This window comes from Plectropomus leopardus, chromosome 20 (assembly GCF_026936395.1).
Source record: "Plectropomus leopardus strain MGB_pleo_1.0 chromosome 20, ASM2693639v1, whole genome shotgun sequence".
Lineage (NCBI taxonomy): Eukaryota > Metazoa > Chordata > Actinopteri > Perciformes > Serranidae > Plectropomus > Plectropomus leopardus.
The window spans coordinates 10,555,355-10,572,341 of NC_142195.1; the positions used below are offsets into that span (position 1 = coordinate 10,555,355).

General features: G+C 39.5%; 1 protein-coding gene across 1 annotated transcript in view; it reads left to right on the forward strand.

Moving 5' to 3' along the window:
- hcn1 (hyperpolarization activated cyclic nucleotide-gated potassium channel 1) overlaps window positions 1-16,987 on the forward strand; it is an 87,733-nt gene that overhangs the window by 20,457 nt on the left and 50,289 nt on the right. The window lies entirely within an intron of this gene.

Below are 16,987 nucleotides of genomic sequence, written 5' to 3' on the forward strand. Positions count from 1 at the left end.
GAAAGGAACCTGGCCTCATTACCATGCGCTCTCAAATGGCATGTAGTACACACATGAAGTAGTGAGGAGCAGGGATGTGACCGGCTGCAGGACTCTCCTCTGACGGAGCAGAGTCGCTGGCTGATGACTGTATGCAACTGTTTCATGTTACGGGATGTGATTAGATGTGATGTGATGTGTGAGGCTGAGGATTGTATCAGGATTGTGTCATGTCTCTGTCTGTGCGTGCATCTGGTTATTTCATACCCTGTGGTGCAGAGGTGGCATATGGCACCTTGGTACTGTCAGGCAGTCGATCTATATCCTTACTGAAAAAAACTGCTAAACTGATTAAACCTTTTAATCTGCTAATAGCATGTAAGGGTTCGCTGCAGCAAAAACTAACAATGAATATAATGACCCACAATAAGTGTTTGAAGACAACTAACCAAAATGGGGTAACTTTGAAGTAAATCGCATGCAAGTAGTTGAATTTATCAATCCTGAAAGAGAAATCACACACTGCTGGTGGAGATTCGCAGCACCTCTGCTGGGAAAGTTGTACAACCCGGACAATGTTTCAACTTTGGAGCAGGTGTTAGTTAGCCCAGATTCTGTATCACTGCTGCACGAGGTGCACGTAGCCAAGACTGCACAGCTGGTTGTTTATATTTAATGTCCTCCAACAAGACAAAGTCGGGACATTGGACGTTGTTTTGCAGAACACACAAAGGTCTGGCTTCACCCGAGGGTATGTTGAGGACACTAAGGGACAGCCCGTCTGTGCCTGGAGATGTACATGTCATTCATCAAACAGAGGCAGCAGCCTATGTGTCACGAGGGAAGTGTACATTTCATTTTTTTATGCATAAAAGGAGAAGATTGGTAAATTGAGCTTTACAGACTTTAAGCTTAAAGAATACAGTGTGATTTCTCCTCTTTTAAAAAGAAGGTGCAAATGTCGCAGCTAGACATGGGACAATGTTATCAAATTTTTTGCAATTTAGGATATCATCGTAACATGTTTCAAACTCTTAAAATGACAGTAATACTTACTGCAATCACTGTACCTCACATTTTGTTATTTTTTATTGCATCACAGAGCAGATCTATTTAAATGAGCATCCTTTATAGGGAAAAAAAATTAATATTTAAAAGCAAAAGCTTTCTCAATATGAAATACGCCAATGCTTGCCATATTTTTTGCATTTTTGAGCTTGGTGTGTATGCATGTCTGGTGTTTATTGCTGGTTTCTGAGTAGTCTCTTTGGGTGCTACTGGACATGATATCCACAGTAATCCCAGTAATGAAAGTTCAGCACATTCATCTTATTGTGTTTTTTAATCATGATGATAAATGATAAAAGAAAAACAAAAACGGATATCATCCCATCCCTAGTTGCAGCTGTAATAAACTTGATATCCAACACACGATGACATTTTGATGAGACATTTATAGTGTGCATTTTGGATACAGTTTCGCAGGAGTCTAGGGAGACATCAATCATATCCGAGGCACCTACACCCACTCCACGCAGCTGCGATCTGAGCTTCTGCTGGAGCAGCAGCTCTGTCTGGGTCACCTGTCTCTGCTTTGGTGCTTCTCTACTGTTTGAAGTGACTTTTTGACGCTTTTTTTGTCCAGTATTCTGTCCTCATATCTTATCAGACTTAGTCTTTAAATGCTGAATGACTCCTCTGGCATTAATACAAATCTGTAAATACATATTATTTTAATTTTATGTGTAATAAATGCAAAAAAATGCAGGTGCATTTGAATTGAGGATTGAAATGCATTGAAATTAACCGACAAATTTCACCTATGGTTTGCTGACTGTGCCTATCTCTGTAGGGATCCTTTTCATAATGTTGTCGGACACTTAGATAATAATCTGAGCCTGTCGGTGCCCCGCAAGCACCTTTAATGGACGTATATTGACAGTGCACGTATGCCCTGGGTGGTTACTCTGTAGCCTGTTTTGCGGCTGCCAGCCGCAGCCTTTTCGCTCACTAATGGACCGTTTTAAAAGATTGTTGTTTCCCATTAGTCACATAGAAACAAAACATGGGACACTGGGGTCCAGGTTGAAAAATACAGAACTTACCCTTTAAATAAAAGCTACAGTGCATATTTGACCATGTCACAGATCTCACCTGGAACACCTAGAACAACAGAATGAAGCTACAGCTTGAATTGCTATGAATATATAGTGCTGTGTGGATACAATCGATCAATATGCATAATTGCACCCATACTAGAGGCAAATTTGCTGCCCAGTGCTCTTGAGCACTTGGCTCCGGAACAGTGAATTCACTGTTCCCTCTTCTTCGCTCTTGAATTTTTCATCAGTGTTCAAGCTCCATAGTGGTGTTTGTTTTTGGGCATGCTTTATCCCATTTGAATGAGCAAGCCTTGAAACAGCAGCCCCCTTTATGGAGAAACAGCTAAGAAATTTGCATTTTCATGAACTTGTTCTGCTTATTCTTATTCCGATTTGACTTTAAGTAGCTTGTGAGGGCATTTATTTTATATCAAATCATTCCGCTTTGAGTCTTTGCTGTCTGGGGACGCAATAGGTATTGTAGCCTTTTGGTGGTTGTTGTCAAAAACAGATTCGGGAACCCCCACCCTGTTTGTAATACTGCAGAGCATGACCGCGCAGGCTGTCAGAGGGGAAGCAGACCTTTGTTGTCTCGAGTGTGGGAGCTGCAGCCTGCGGGGGGCTAAAGAGCTCTGTCACGTGTCTTTATGTGTGACAGTCTTCCTGTCACACATTTGACGTGTTGTGAGGAGGGGGACCCTTCCCTGTTTGAGAGACAAGCTCAGTGTCATAGCAACAGCATCAGTGTTAAACGAACCAAAAAAGAATTTGTTATTTTGTCTTTAGAACTAAAAAAATATACTAAAGATACAAAAAAATGCCTTTAAACCATGTACTGTCGTTTATATGACTGTTTTTTATTTGAGCTTTAGATTGTGTGTCATTAAATATATTAGGGAATTTAAAATGTCACAACTGATTCTGATTAATTCATACATATTGGGGAGTGCAGGTCTTTCTTGTGATGAAGCATTTAACAATTAATCTTTTACAAAACAAACATTATCTCTTTCCCTCTCTCTCTATTTCTATCTCTTCACCCTGTGTCACAAACACACACACAAGCAAGTAAAGTCCCACACACACACACACACACACACACACACAACAGCCTAATGGACTCCTCCAGTCCAATTTTGTCTCGCAGACAAAATTGAAGGACAATGCTTTTTCCCCCTCTCCTGCTGTCTGTGTTGTTGTCGTCTCTGTTTTAAGACACGGCTCTCTGACGATGAACATAATGTGCCTTGAATCGTGTTCTTCCTCGGCTCACTGCAGGAAGCTCACTCTTGGCCCACGGGGTGGAAAATCCCAGACTCCAGCGCCTGAAAGAAAGAGTTTTTCCTTCTCATCCCATGTAGATTTAACCCATTTTCCCTCGCCAAGTCACTCAGTGCTCCTTCTGTTGCTAGTGGGTCTTGTTAACTGCAGTAGAGAGTGTTAATTGCTTGACCATATGGTGTAGACTACAGAGTTAATTGTCAGACCCATGGCATTAAAGTGGGGAGAAAAGTATAGCTTTAAACACACTGATTATAGTGCCACAGCATCACCTCTGTGTTGCTGAATCACAAACTGTGGGTAGTTTTACACACAACACTTTAGATACAAGGTAATTAAAATCAGTATGTCAATAGTAACGCCTGCGCAGCAGCTCCAATACACAGTTTTATTAAACTTATTGGTTAAATGAATGAAAGTGTGGCTTGGAGGTGGTGTGCAGGCATTTCTCCTGATACATCAAATACTGGCTGTATCACACATATTCTCAGTGTGTCTTCTAGATATCTTTATAAATAGATCAAACAGGAGGAAGGAGGCTAGAAAGCATTCAAGTGAGAATAAATATAGGTTAAAAATAGGCTACATTGTCAGCACCCATATGCTTCAAGCTTAAAATAAGTAAATCACTGTGTTCAGTGAAAATATATTTTCATATTGGATCGTTTTGTTCAAGGATCAAATAAAGGTCTTCAAAAAATAAAAAAAACAACTCTAAAAACCAACAATTTAAAAACTAGTATGTAGGATTTCGGGGAATCTATTTGTTGAAATGTCATATAATATTCACAACTATATTTTCACTAGTTTATAATAATCTTACACTAAGAATTGTTGTGGTTTTGTCACCTTAGAATGAGCTCTTTAAATATAGAGCGGCTCCTTGTCCACAGAGCCCACCATGTTGTTTGTGCAGTAACCCAAAATGGATAAATCAAAACCTGGCTCTAGACAGAACACGTTTTCACATTGGGCACCATAGTTTATCTACAAGCTTGACACGCAGGAGTCATTTCAGTTCTGCAACATCACCACTAAATGCCACTGAATCCTACACACTGGACTTTTAAAACAAAGCTGGTAAGATTATTTCCTAAAAAGCTGACACTTTGTGCATGAATGATTTGGACAGCAACAAATTTAGATCAGCCAAACCATATCCAGATGGACAGGCCAGTAGCAGTTACAAGGATAAATAAAGATTTTAACTGCTAGTTAGATGATTGATAAGACAGACATAACTGTTAGACTTAATAGTATGAATGCTGTTTTGGTGAAAACATCTTTTCGCTGTCGTGAAACTATACAAAACATATAGGGATTCCCACACATTCATTTTTTTGTGGCGGCCTGCCACGATTAAAACATCTGCCGCCACATATTGATTTTGTATTTTTGGAGTTTGACCGTTCATTAGGAGCACGATCAGAATATATTTACTGTTTGGTTATTCATGGAACCACATCTTCAGAGCATACTTGATAACTTTGCAGCATAACTCCAGGCACAGTGAAAGTGAAACTTAACCATTAAATGCGCTGGGTCTAAAAGTTTGCTTTCACTCACCTCTGCAGCAGCTGCTCCTCAGAGCTGCTCCTCTCCTCTGATCTGATCTGATCTGACAGGATCGACAGATCAGTTATCCTCCCCATAAGTGCTGCTAAGGATAAAAAGAGCTCAGAGTCTGCCATCGCTGCATTTAGGGGCCTGCAAAAACATCCCCAAGCAAAACACCCTTTTTGCTTGGGGCCCTCCATAGTCTAGTGTCTGCACTAAGAGACATGCTGTTATAAATTACTTTCTCTGCACAATGAGGCAATTGATTTAAATAAAAAACTTCTTATAGATCGTATTTATTGTGCTCAGATTCCTTATATAATACCCGCTGCAGGCTTTACAGGTCACTTCATATCCTTCAGTGACTGTAAGCAGATATGTGACATTTAAGATGTTGCATACTCTTCCACTGGGAGTACCTCCATATGTATATCTCTCTGTTTTCATCTCTTACTGTCACTGTCAGTCTGTCTCTCAGTTCAGCCCTTTATTCGATGTCAGATATAAACAGACACGGTAAAGACAGAGAGGCAGTGACACCGAGGGGCACATGGAGAAAAAGAGAAGAGACAATTTGTCTAGACAGGAGGCCAAATCTTATACAATACGAAAATGAAAGTGTTTGAATTCTTAATATAAATGCTTTTATGCTATATGAACAACTGAATCAGAGCAGTACATGCACTGCCATCCTCTGTCATTGAGCCCGGGGTGTAACTGTTTCAGCAGCCCCGCAGCAGTCAAACAGAATCAACATCTGCTGTTTCTGCCAACATCTGCTGCTTTTGTTTTTTGTTTAGCACAATTTTGTTTTTAAACTTTTGATATTCAGCACAAATAGGAATCATTGTCATGATTTGTATTAACCCCTTCCAGAGGTCTGAGAGAGAAAAACTGTCACCAAAAGCGGCTTTGATCGCCTGTCCGCCCCCATGGGATATCCCCCTGTGAACACAAGTTTCCTTCAGCATGGTGTGCACTGTACAGTAAGCAGACAGATGACAGATATAGTCTTGGGAGAGGGCTAAAGTGATAAGTGTGGAGATTAAGCTAATCTCGGGTTATTTTTGTTCGCTGGGCCGTTGTTGGTAGTTGCTCTGTTTGTGTTTAAGAGGTATGTCGGGAGGCTTACACTAAAGAAAACAGATGCATTGGTGAATCCCTGACAAAAGCTCTTATGATCTGCAGACCCTCCATACTTGACTGACTGATTCTCCACGAGGCACATAATGATCCCGAGTAACATGGCAGACATCCTGTAATGATGCCTTATGCACAATAATTAATTTGTAACTAGTGAAGCATTTAGAGTTCTTCCACTCTCACTTCCCAAGAGTTAATGTTGTGGTGGATGGATTTTACCGAAGCACCCTGCATCCATCTGTCAGAACGGCAGCTGTGCTCATCTTTTGAGCTGTTATTAATGAATGTAAACACAACAATTTATATTGTCTCATATGGAGGAGTCGCTATGGCAATGAGCTATTGTGACATCATGGAGAAGTGTTAGTATGGATGTCCATTTGTGACTGCAGCACAGATTAGATTATGTAGCATATCAAGTGTAGTTGCTCATGATGCTACAGCTAACACAGTCTGAGGTATGTGAGACTAGATAATGTTGTTGCTCCACTCTGGGTTGTAATATCATGCTGCCCCCATAAGGCTGTGCATTTACAGTATGATTGCAGTATTATAGCACTTCATATTTTGTCTTTTTCTATATCATATTTACACTCCAGATGCAGTTAACAGAGAGGATCAATTGCAATATCATATTAATATATCAATAATTTCACTAGACAATTCACTAAAATTACTACATATAAAGCCATATCTGTATTTCGGGAAGACTGTGCCCTCCCGGTAAAATGTTGAAGGAAGGGTCCATCTTGCTGATGTTTGCATGAGCACAGCAGGTCACCCTGTGCAATCCAGTCAAATCCCTCCTGCTCTCACATGGGCGCTAATCTTCCCTGACTGCCTTCTTAGCACAACCACAACTCAGGCTACAACACTCGCCCTTTCTCTCTGTCACTCCTCCATGACATCTGCAAAACTGCATCTTTGCTGTCCTCTTTCTTTCCCTTTCACTCGTCTCGCTGCAGTATATTCTGTGTTTGTGAACTGAGTGTGGTTCAAATTCAAATAATAAATGCCCACAAGATGTTGAAAAATGTCATTTTTGATACTTGAAGAAGATCCATACCACCCTTATGTGTGTATGTGTGTATGTATGTTATGTAGCGAGCAAGAGCTGGGAGTCACTTAGCTTAGTTTGGCATAATGTGAAAGTGGTTGCTCACAAAATGCATTTTCAGTTTGCGCTTATACAAGAAAACTTGAGTAGAGACACAAACCGAAAAGTTCAAGAAAAAAAAAATTACAAAAAAAAATTCTACTGTAGGTGAAAAAGTTGGTGTATCAATAACAGGTAAATGCATCTGAGTACAGTAGAATATTTTAACAAGCTCACCTGTGCACACAGCTGTGTTACCAGAGCAGATCGCTGTAATATCAGCGGTTCAGAACTCTCTTTTTCCATTGTGCAGTGTGCTCCCTGTTATTATGCATTCATTGTTTTCCGTCGTTTGAGGCTCGAGTCGTGCTAGTTTAATTACGTCATCTCAATGTGCCTTCTACTGCAGTGGCATTTGACAGTAGTGAATAGACAAATAAATAAATTCCATTTTATTTTTTAAAAAAATCAGACAATTTGCGTCACATTTTGATGGAAATCCAGCTGTTGTGACAAACCCAAATTTCTCCTCTCAGCCTTATGTAGCTTTAAAGTAATTTGAGCTCATTTATTTAACTGTCCGATTTGCAACTTTGCTGTTTTGGAAGCTTTTTTGCAGCAAGAAAAGCTCTAAAAACTCCCTGTACACCACCTGTTCAGCAGACAGACACAGTTAGTGACTATGATGAACATAGTGGAGCATTTTGCAGCTTAAGAGACAGCAATTCCCCTCAGGAGTTTGTAGCAACCAAAAACGGAGGTGACAAAGGGAATTTTGGAATAAGATTCATCAGTTGGACAGAAACAGAACTCCAAATGAAAGAAGTTATTTCTCCATCCCTGCTGTTTTTGTTAATAAGCAATAGTTTGCCAACAAGTTTAACGTATGAATTTAGGTGATGTGTGAGTGTTGTGTTCACAACTTGTCTCTGCTGCTCAAAAGTGGCCAAATATGTTGGTAATTAGTAATATTATCTCACAACACAAATATATACTGTAAGCAATTCATACTGAATTTTCTCTAGAGGCAAAACGATTACCGTACAAACTGTATGTATGCCAACTGCAGGTGAATAATGATATCAAACACATTATACTCTTTGTGTCTTTTCAAATATTTTACAGAATGAATCTATTTTTGTTTTCAGCCTTGCATCGATGTAGCATGCCTCTCTGTCACCTCCCTGATATCTCTCAGCTCTTTGTCTCTTCCCTCCATCATAGACCGACTGACAACATCATTCCAGGAATTAAGTCAGTGTCCTCAGTCAAACTGACCTGCTGAAACACACTTGCATAAGCAGACAATTGGAGGGGAAAATGGGTCATATGGCGAAAACAGTTGTTCTTGACCCTACTGGCGAGTTATTGGAACAATGTGTCCAAACAGACTCAATTGTTTTCTCAGAAAATCTTCTCATTGGACTGATGAGTTATCAATGCACAGGCGCCACCACCTGAGCTAAAAGCACTGCTTGTGTTTGGAGATATCAGTCATGTGTACATGTTTTCTTAGAGCCTAGCTGATGTTGTTATTTTGTTACCGCTGCTCAGGTTGCAGGTACAAATCAATAGAACATTCAGCCTCCTCTTCATCCATAAATAAATTTGCTTGTTCCCCTGATGCACTGAGCATTTCCCTGCACAAAGAAGACTTCTCTAAGCCTTTAAAGAAATTTCTAAAAGAAAGTGCATAAATTAGCCGCATTACGTTAATTGCATAAATTAGAGCATTGTTGCAGTCAAAAAGAAGCCTCATAAATGCCGATAGAAGAGGTTCAGGATTCGTCTTTAATATTTCAAGTAAATGTTTATTTACAACACAGTGTCCATGCAGAAAACATCATAAATATGACCCCTGTGGCTGTGTGAGCTTCTGCCCCAGAGCATGCTGCCTCTGCCAATGCAGCTCTGAATGGTTGAGCATGGATTTAGGCAGAACAGTAGTGTCGAGGTTATCACGCTCACACGACCAAAATAGACGCAGAGCGGGTGAGACAGCGGGCAAGGCAGCTACGCTCGCAGTACAGTGTGATGTGCTTAGTGGAGGAACTGGAGAATACTGCTGATGGACACAGAAATGATGGAAAAGAGCGGATGAATTCCCATAGGAAAGAGCTACATGTGCAGAAAGGGTCTTTATTTCAACTCAGGATTGACACATTACCAGGGGATGACTTTCCCAGTTTAATGAATGCATTGACTGATGGTTGGTATTAGAGCTAATCCAGTAAAGACAGTATCACCAAATCCTCCACAGCACCGCACCTGCGGTCTATTGTTATCCTACACCTTCACAATAAGGTGTGATATTTGAGTCCTTAATGTTTACTTTGATGATCAAGTATCTGCTGAGGTCACACTGCAATATTCAAACATTTGCAGATTAAATGTGTCGCAAATTTGCACAAAATAAAAAACAAGAGCAGCATTACAAAAAACAACAACCAATAAAATGAGTCCCAAGTGCATCATTTTTTTTGTTAGTTGGATATTAAATGATGGAATTAAAAAGAGAGCCAACTGTGGGTAGCACGTCAGAGTGTGACAACCAGTGAGTTTTAGCTGTAATGTGCAGTTAACACTACATTTTTATTCTTTGAGGCTCATTAGTGGCACTGAGTGTGGAAATCTTCTCTTGTCTTTGCAAGAAATATTCTGAATTTGAGTGCTTGTCAGATGTTTTTTTTTTTTTTTTTACCATTACAGGTTTGTCACTGAAATGATGAACAATCAGGCTGTTATGACTTAAAGTGGTTACAAGATAAATGAGGATGGCAGGAATTTGTGTGGGATAAGCAACATGCTACAGAAATGTTTTGTTTAATATTAATTCAGTATCAGGAAGAAAACTGACAGGAGTTTTTTTTATAATCTTGTTTTGTCACTGATAGTTTAAAGATAAGCAATGGTGGAAAGTAACAAGTACATTACTCAAGTGCTCTACTTAAAGGAATACTTGACCGCCTGGATCATCATTTGAATATTAATTAGGTCTTCTCAACCTGTGTTGAGTTTAATTTGTGAAGAAAATAAAAGGGATTTTGTTTTTTCAAGCATGCCTCCACAGTGAACGAAAAATCCCAAATTAAAAAATTCTTGATCAATTAAAGCCAAAGAGGTCCACATTTAACAACAGCAAAGCAACATCGCTGAACACAGGAGTAGTGTAATTTTGGTGTTTTAAAGAGTTAGTTCAGATTCACCAAAGTCACAACAACACAAACAAACTAACTGATAGAGGGAGCTGTGGAGCAGCTCCTGTGTTTATTGAGGTAAAGTTATGTTTTGTTTTTTCAATGGAAGCTGGCATCAAAGAGAGCATAGAGAAGTTTCACTTTCAGTTCAGACTCCCATCAGAAAGGCCTGTCTCTGTGGGAATTGCTGAGCATACACATTCAATAGGTGAGATTTGAATTCTGCTGCACAAGTTGTGTGAGAGTTTGTAAACGGGTGTTTTTGATATAGTGTCACTGTCATTCAGCATGGACCCCTATGACTTCAGTTCATCAGTTTTTAGATTGTTCTTCACTGTTGAGGCATGCAAAAAATAAAAATTAATTAAGTAATTTATACTTCTAACCAACTTCATTTTAGCAAGAATATAGTACATTTATGCTCTATAAAAGATATGAATCATTGCTATAGATTTAACTCCCTAGCGGTACATAAATAGTCGGAATTAGCTCCAGCTTGACCAACTAATGATCTATCTTTTAGTTTTCTATTTGTCGAAATTAGTCGACAAATAGAAAAGTACACATTTCTGATGTTACAAATCTTTAAACTTACAAATGAACCTAATACTGTCTTTTTACTTTATACTTGCACTTACCTGTTGGCAAAATGTAGATTAACGTAACTCACTCCAGTAACCATGTTCCAACATAAAATCGACCTCTGACTGAATATACACTACTTGCCTCTATGCCTACCTGCAATGCTTAGATAATAATATGATTTGTCCAAAATTCTGTCTTAAATTTGGTTGAGTTACCTTGAAAGGGCCTTAAAAAGTGCTAATCGTAAGTGTCTGGTGCCTGTAGACACCTTGTTTAAGTATTAACTAGTACTTCCTCCATGAATATCACGCTCTACTGTGCATGTAAAGCAAGCGTGCAAGCAGTGAAGAAATAATGACCTCCTCTTTAAAGAGTTCCCTGTTACATTAATAGATCACCACTTGTTTTCTGGCTGTGTAAAGATCCCATTGATCACCACCTGCCTTTTAATTAAGTCTGCGGCTACAAATTACTGTTGGGCCTCATTACCTAAATGTTCTGCTGCAGATGCAGAGGAACAACAGTTTTTACACAGCTCCAACATGGCTCGGAGAAAACCAAGTTTCATGTTGCTGAAAGATTTTCTCTCGTCCTCTTGTGTAGTCTCGTCTATTTTAGTCTGCATTGTAGATAGATTTGCAGACTGATGAGCTTCTCAGAGTTTACAGTATGCTGCCTGAAGCACTGAAATAATGCCAGCTCTATTTATGTTTATTTATTGCTGAACTATACATGTATCAACATGATTGCGCATAGGGCATTATCAGGCATGGAAACTGTAATTACTTCCAGCAAGCTGCTTTTCTTTGGGCAAAGAGAAAGTCTATTTCCAGTGTATATAAAATATTCCATGTTCAGCTTTTCTCATAAGATGTATTCATCGTCTTCAGACATTTTAGAATCTTGAGAAGACTTTAATGTCCAACAAATTTTCTTGTATATAGACGCAGAGGGAAGAAAACATGAGACTTGCTAAATCCCAGTGAATTCCCATTACATGATAATATGATTTTTCAAATCCAAGTTCAACTGTAATTTTGTGATTAAGCAACACCGAGAGAGATCCAAAAAGAAGATTTACAAGACGATGTTAAGCGGGAGAATTCCAGATTTTCCTGGAAGCAGTTTTGTCATCCTTCAATGTAATAGCCAGTGGTGGATTTAATCCCCTCAAATTAGTCCCTCGCTAATCCTCACTAACCTCAAACAGAGGTCACTCATGTCCAATTTGAAGATGCATAAAGAACACTTTGTAATTGCGTGTTCGAGGCCCACAGCTTGATGACGAGTAATTCTCCTGCATGCTCTTTTCTCTGCACATCAGATTCAAAACTTTAGCCTACAGTACGTACATAAACCTGACAGAATGCAGTGGAGAAAATACTTTAAAAGTTGAAGTGAAACACGTGTTGGATGACTATGCTCAGACTGTAACAAGTGGACCAAGTTTTGGTGCCCACAAAAGTGTGTTTGTGTATGTAAACACACACTACCCCCCAGGTTGGCATCCAAACCCTCATCTACGCTACCGTACACTACTGATGAATGGATGGGGACATGCCAAATGTGAATGAGTGGCGTGCTGGCTGGACAAACCCAGTGTGTGACCTTGTGTCGCTATCACATCAAATCTTGGCTGTTTCTGTCTACTGTATTAGAGGATTATGCTGACCCTGGTCAAATTTAAGCTTGATGCACTTAATTCTAAGCCTATATTTTGCAGATGCCAACCGGGAGTATTGGTGGTGTTTTTGGCTCTGAGTCAGTGCTACCTATTTCCTGTCATCGTGCAGTTAACGAACGCCTATGATGGCTGAGAAATGTTCTCGTGGACACACAGCTTGGTCAATTGTTGTATCTAACTTTAGGACGTAGTTCTGAAAATGTCATTACTGTTACAGTTAAAGGTTTTAATAGGACCCCTCTGAACCCATGACAAGAGCACAACCATGCACAGTCACAATCATCAGGGGAGGAAGTGGAGGTGTTGGATTATACAAGGCTTTTAAACAGGCTAGAAACTACATGGATCAGTGCTAATAGAATGTAACCGTCACAAAATCGAGTCAATAAATTGACGAAGGGACAACCCAACAACACATCAGACCACAGAGCTGCAAAAAGAAGCGGGGCCTTGCATGACATAACACAGTGTAAGCTTGTACTAATGCTGCTTTGCAGAGCAGCTTTGCTCACATCTTCTCAAAAACATGCAGAACATGCAGAAGAAGAGAGTATGACAGGCCGGTACTGCAGCCAATCAGAAGCTGCGAATCCCCTTGGGGGGGGGGGGAGCACTTGCTCAGCTATTTACATTACATGGCAGATGATGAGCAGATACATACCTGCCTTCTTGACAGACTTTTTTTTGTTAAAGCTTAGACAATTTAGAAATTTCAATAACATAAAATTAATCAGCAACTATTAATAATTGCTGTTTGAAAAACAAACAAAAAAATCAAACATTAGCTTGTCACCCCCCCCCTTTGATGTTGAGAGAATAAACTACTTGCTCTCTTTTTTTTAAATATTTTTCTTATATTATTAAAATTTTGTTTAAGTTTTTTACAGAAACAACATCACTCTTGGTCAACAAATCAAATGACTCCCACATGCATATAACATTTTTTAATTATATAAAGATAACACATAAATAATTTTAAAGTTTTGTCCCAACGTATAAAAATCATATCTATATTTCTTTTTTATATTATTGTAAATTATTGTGAAAACATTTAGACTTTGGTGGTCACAAAAAACAAGCTATTCAAAGATGTCACCTTGGAATGAATGAATTAAGAAAATAATTCCCAGATTAATAGATAATGAAAATACATTTTAGCCACAGACATTTTTGAACACAGTTTTAATAGGGTTGCTATGCTCAACCCAATTGCCATAAATATATCTTGGCATTGAATGTTAATGCAAACCACAGGTATTTTATGTTTACATGTTATCATGTAGCAGACACACTGAAACTTTATTTTTCAACAACAATTTGGTTAATGTATGTTCAGGTTTTGGCACAAAAAGAGTTGGTTGTGGTGAGTTAAGGATCATTTTTTGGCTCAAACTACTCTGTTTGGTCAAAAACAAAATCTTTTTTTTTCCACTATTGGACCAGTACAAAATACCCTAATCCACAGCCTAAAAGCTGATGAAAACACAGCAGTGAATAATTTAAACATTTACCTGTTGTTTGTAAAATTAGATCAAAAATGACACAACTTGACAAACACTGATATGTTACATATGAAACGTTCCACTGGAACATATCCTTGGCTTGCAGAAACGTACAGTACAATGCCAGCATTTTCTTCAGGTGACTGCTGTGCTTCGTGGTGTAGTGTAAAGTAACAGAGAAATAATCTGTATCTGCATTTTCAGAATTAATAATCTAAGTTTGCTTCATTCAAACTGAACATAGTTTACAAGTAACCTTTAAGGCTAGTTTAAGTAACTTCCTCTAATGTCGTTTTATGTGAAAGCTTTAGTAAAAAAAAATCCTCAAACGCCATCAGTGCTGTGCTGCGTTTATTTTTAGATCGCGTCTGATTTCCCTACCTTCACATGTTGGCCTATATTTTAATCCTCTCCATCAACATTGTGTGCCGCACAGACACAATACTGTCTGTGGCCTTAGTGCGACTCATAAACGCCCGGTCACAGAAAGTTGCTGAGTAATGATCCGATATGTGCGTGTTTTAAAGTTGTGGGAACTGAAGTCTCTGGCATCTTTAGTTCTGATGACACATATCGTGAGCACGACATAGGACGTGTTCTCCACAGCAGGGACGTAGGCCCTCTGAACAGCTTTTAGAGCCTGAATTTATAAACTCTCTCCCTTTGTACCTTCTCTAACTGTCTTGTTTGTTAGGTTAACTGATAGGTGGTTAACTGATTTATGTTACACAGAAAAGTTGCACATATTCAGCAAAGAAAGTGCCATAAAGAGACAATGTTTTAATCCTAATACATTGTATGTCCTTAGTGGTGACAACTCCAACACCCCCGCTCTTTCAAACAGTTAAAATTCACCCTCATAGATCCCTACCTCACAATGAAGGTTATCCTGTATAATCCTGTGGCCTGACCACTGATCTACACCTGCAGCCTCTATTATTATCATCTCTATTAATAGACTAATACCTCGTGGCTACCTGCTGCCACTAGCAGGCTTTTCAAACCGGTGCCCCCTCGAAATACAAACCCAAACAAATCCCTCATTGCGTTAATGAGTTTCTACATCTTTCCTCTCTGTGCTGGGTGACTCAGCGTGACCCAGAGGTCACAGAGGCTTCCCAGCAAAGTGAAACGGTCCCTGGGAATTTGTAAAACCTCTCTGCAACCTTCAGACACATGTAACCTTATCATCTGCTTTCCCCTAAAGCCCGGTCCTCTCTGCTTAATTTTTCAGTTCCTTTTGTTGTATTTTTTTGATTATGCATTCATTGAAAGAGTGCAGACAAGCAGTCGACCCAGGTCTATTTCTGCCTGGTGTGAATCATTTGCAATTCAAAGAGGGACCAAGGTGCTATTTCCTGTCTCCAGTCTTGTTGCAATCCTCCAAGAATGTGCACCTTTATTAGCTACCATTCTGTCTTTGTTTTCATCTCTCCCGTTCTCTTCTGCCCTGCGCCTGTTGTTCTGTCCTATTATGTCACCTAAGTGTGATGAGTGTGAAGACACACACACCCAACAGAGGGAGAGAGAGATCTGCTAAATTAAGAATAAAGATGTAGGCAGCGGAGGAGATACTGGGTGCATTGAGACAGCCGTCCTGTAAGCTACGGGCTAATTTTAGTCTGTGAGGGCAGTGCACTGTATCTCCCTGTGGATGAGTTGAACCATAGAGGGATCTGAGCATCAGCTCAGCCTCTTGTTCTCTCATCTGTTCTGTGTGTGGACACTGTCCTTTGTGCAGAAAGGTTACAGGATAGTCACAATAGGCCTGGGTGGAGAGATGTGGATTCAAAGAGCTTTTAAAACACCTGGTGTTTAGGGGGTAGGGGGGTGGAGGGGGGTTAATGGCAGATTTTGCATGGCAAAACTGATTCAGAATCAGCACAATATGAAGTCCACGCTCAGGCTCTTTCTTTTCTGGAGTGATTGCACTTTAAGCTTGTGCTGACTGGCATTCGAATCATATACTGAGGACTGAAGGGATGGTTGATGCTGACATTAAGCCCATTTTAACTAACTCTCTATGAGAACTAAGATGTTATAAAAATAATTTCTAGAATCTGCTCCCTACTGTGCATTTAGAGATGCTTCAGGTGGAGCTGCACCTGCAGTGCTCTGTTAATCAACACGAGTGACAAGTGAGTTTTTAATCCTTGATTACAAACCAGTTTGCCACCTCTTTTCCATTGATCTGACACCCCCTGCATCTCTGTTCTCCACATGCCTGCTCACCAAAACTTTTCGCTTTATAAGAGTAGTTAACGCTTGGGATTTGATTTGGATTGTGATATTAAAGACAACACGATGCTGTGATACTGTATATTACAATATGCCTAAATACAAGATGTTACATTTTTCTTTGACAACCCGTAAGTCATCCATGCTGGCATTTCCCTGGCATGCTTCTGTCTGGCATTATTTTAGTAGATGTATTACTTGAAGAACTACATTTTGTGTTATCAGCATCATGTACAACTTTGAAACGTTTATCAGTGCTGTAGAAAAACATACCTGAAACAAAAACGTCCTCACTTTGCATGATTTCTTGTAACCTCATGGCAGTGTTTTGTACCATAGCCGGAGGCCCAGTTAAATTGTCATTACGTTTGTGATTAGCAGAATGGGCTGTTTAAAGACAAAAGAAAGCCATAAACTTAAAAATAGATACTAATTACCTGAAATCTTTCATTCAACAAATTGGCAAATGGTGGAGGTTTATTATGCACAACACAGCAATCAGCAATTGCCAATCTTCTTCCTTCCATATTTAACTTTTTTGGAAGGAGAAATTGAGCTCCAGCGTGAGGGTGATTATGGAACAACTAACCTGGAAAGAAGTAATGGGTTTCTCATGCTAATGG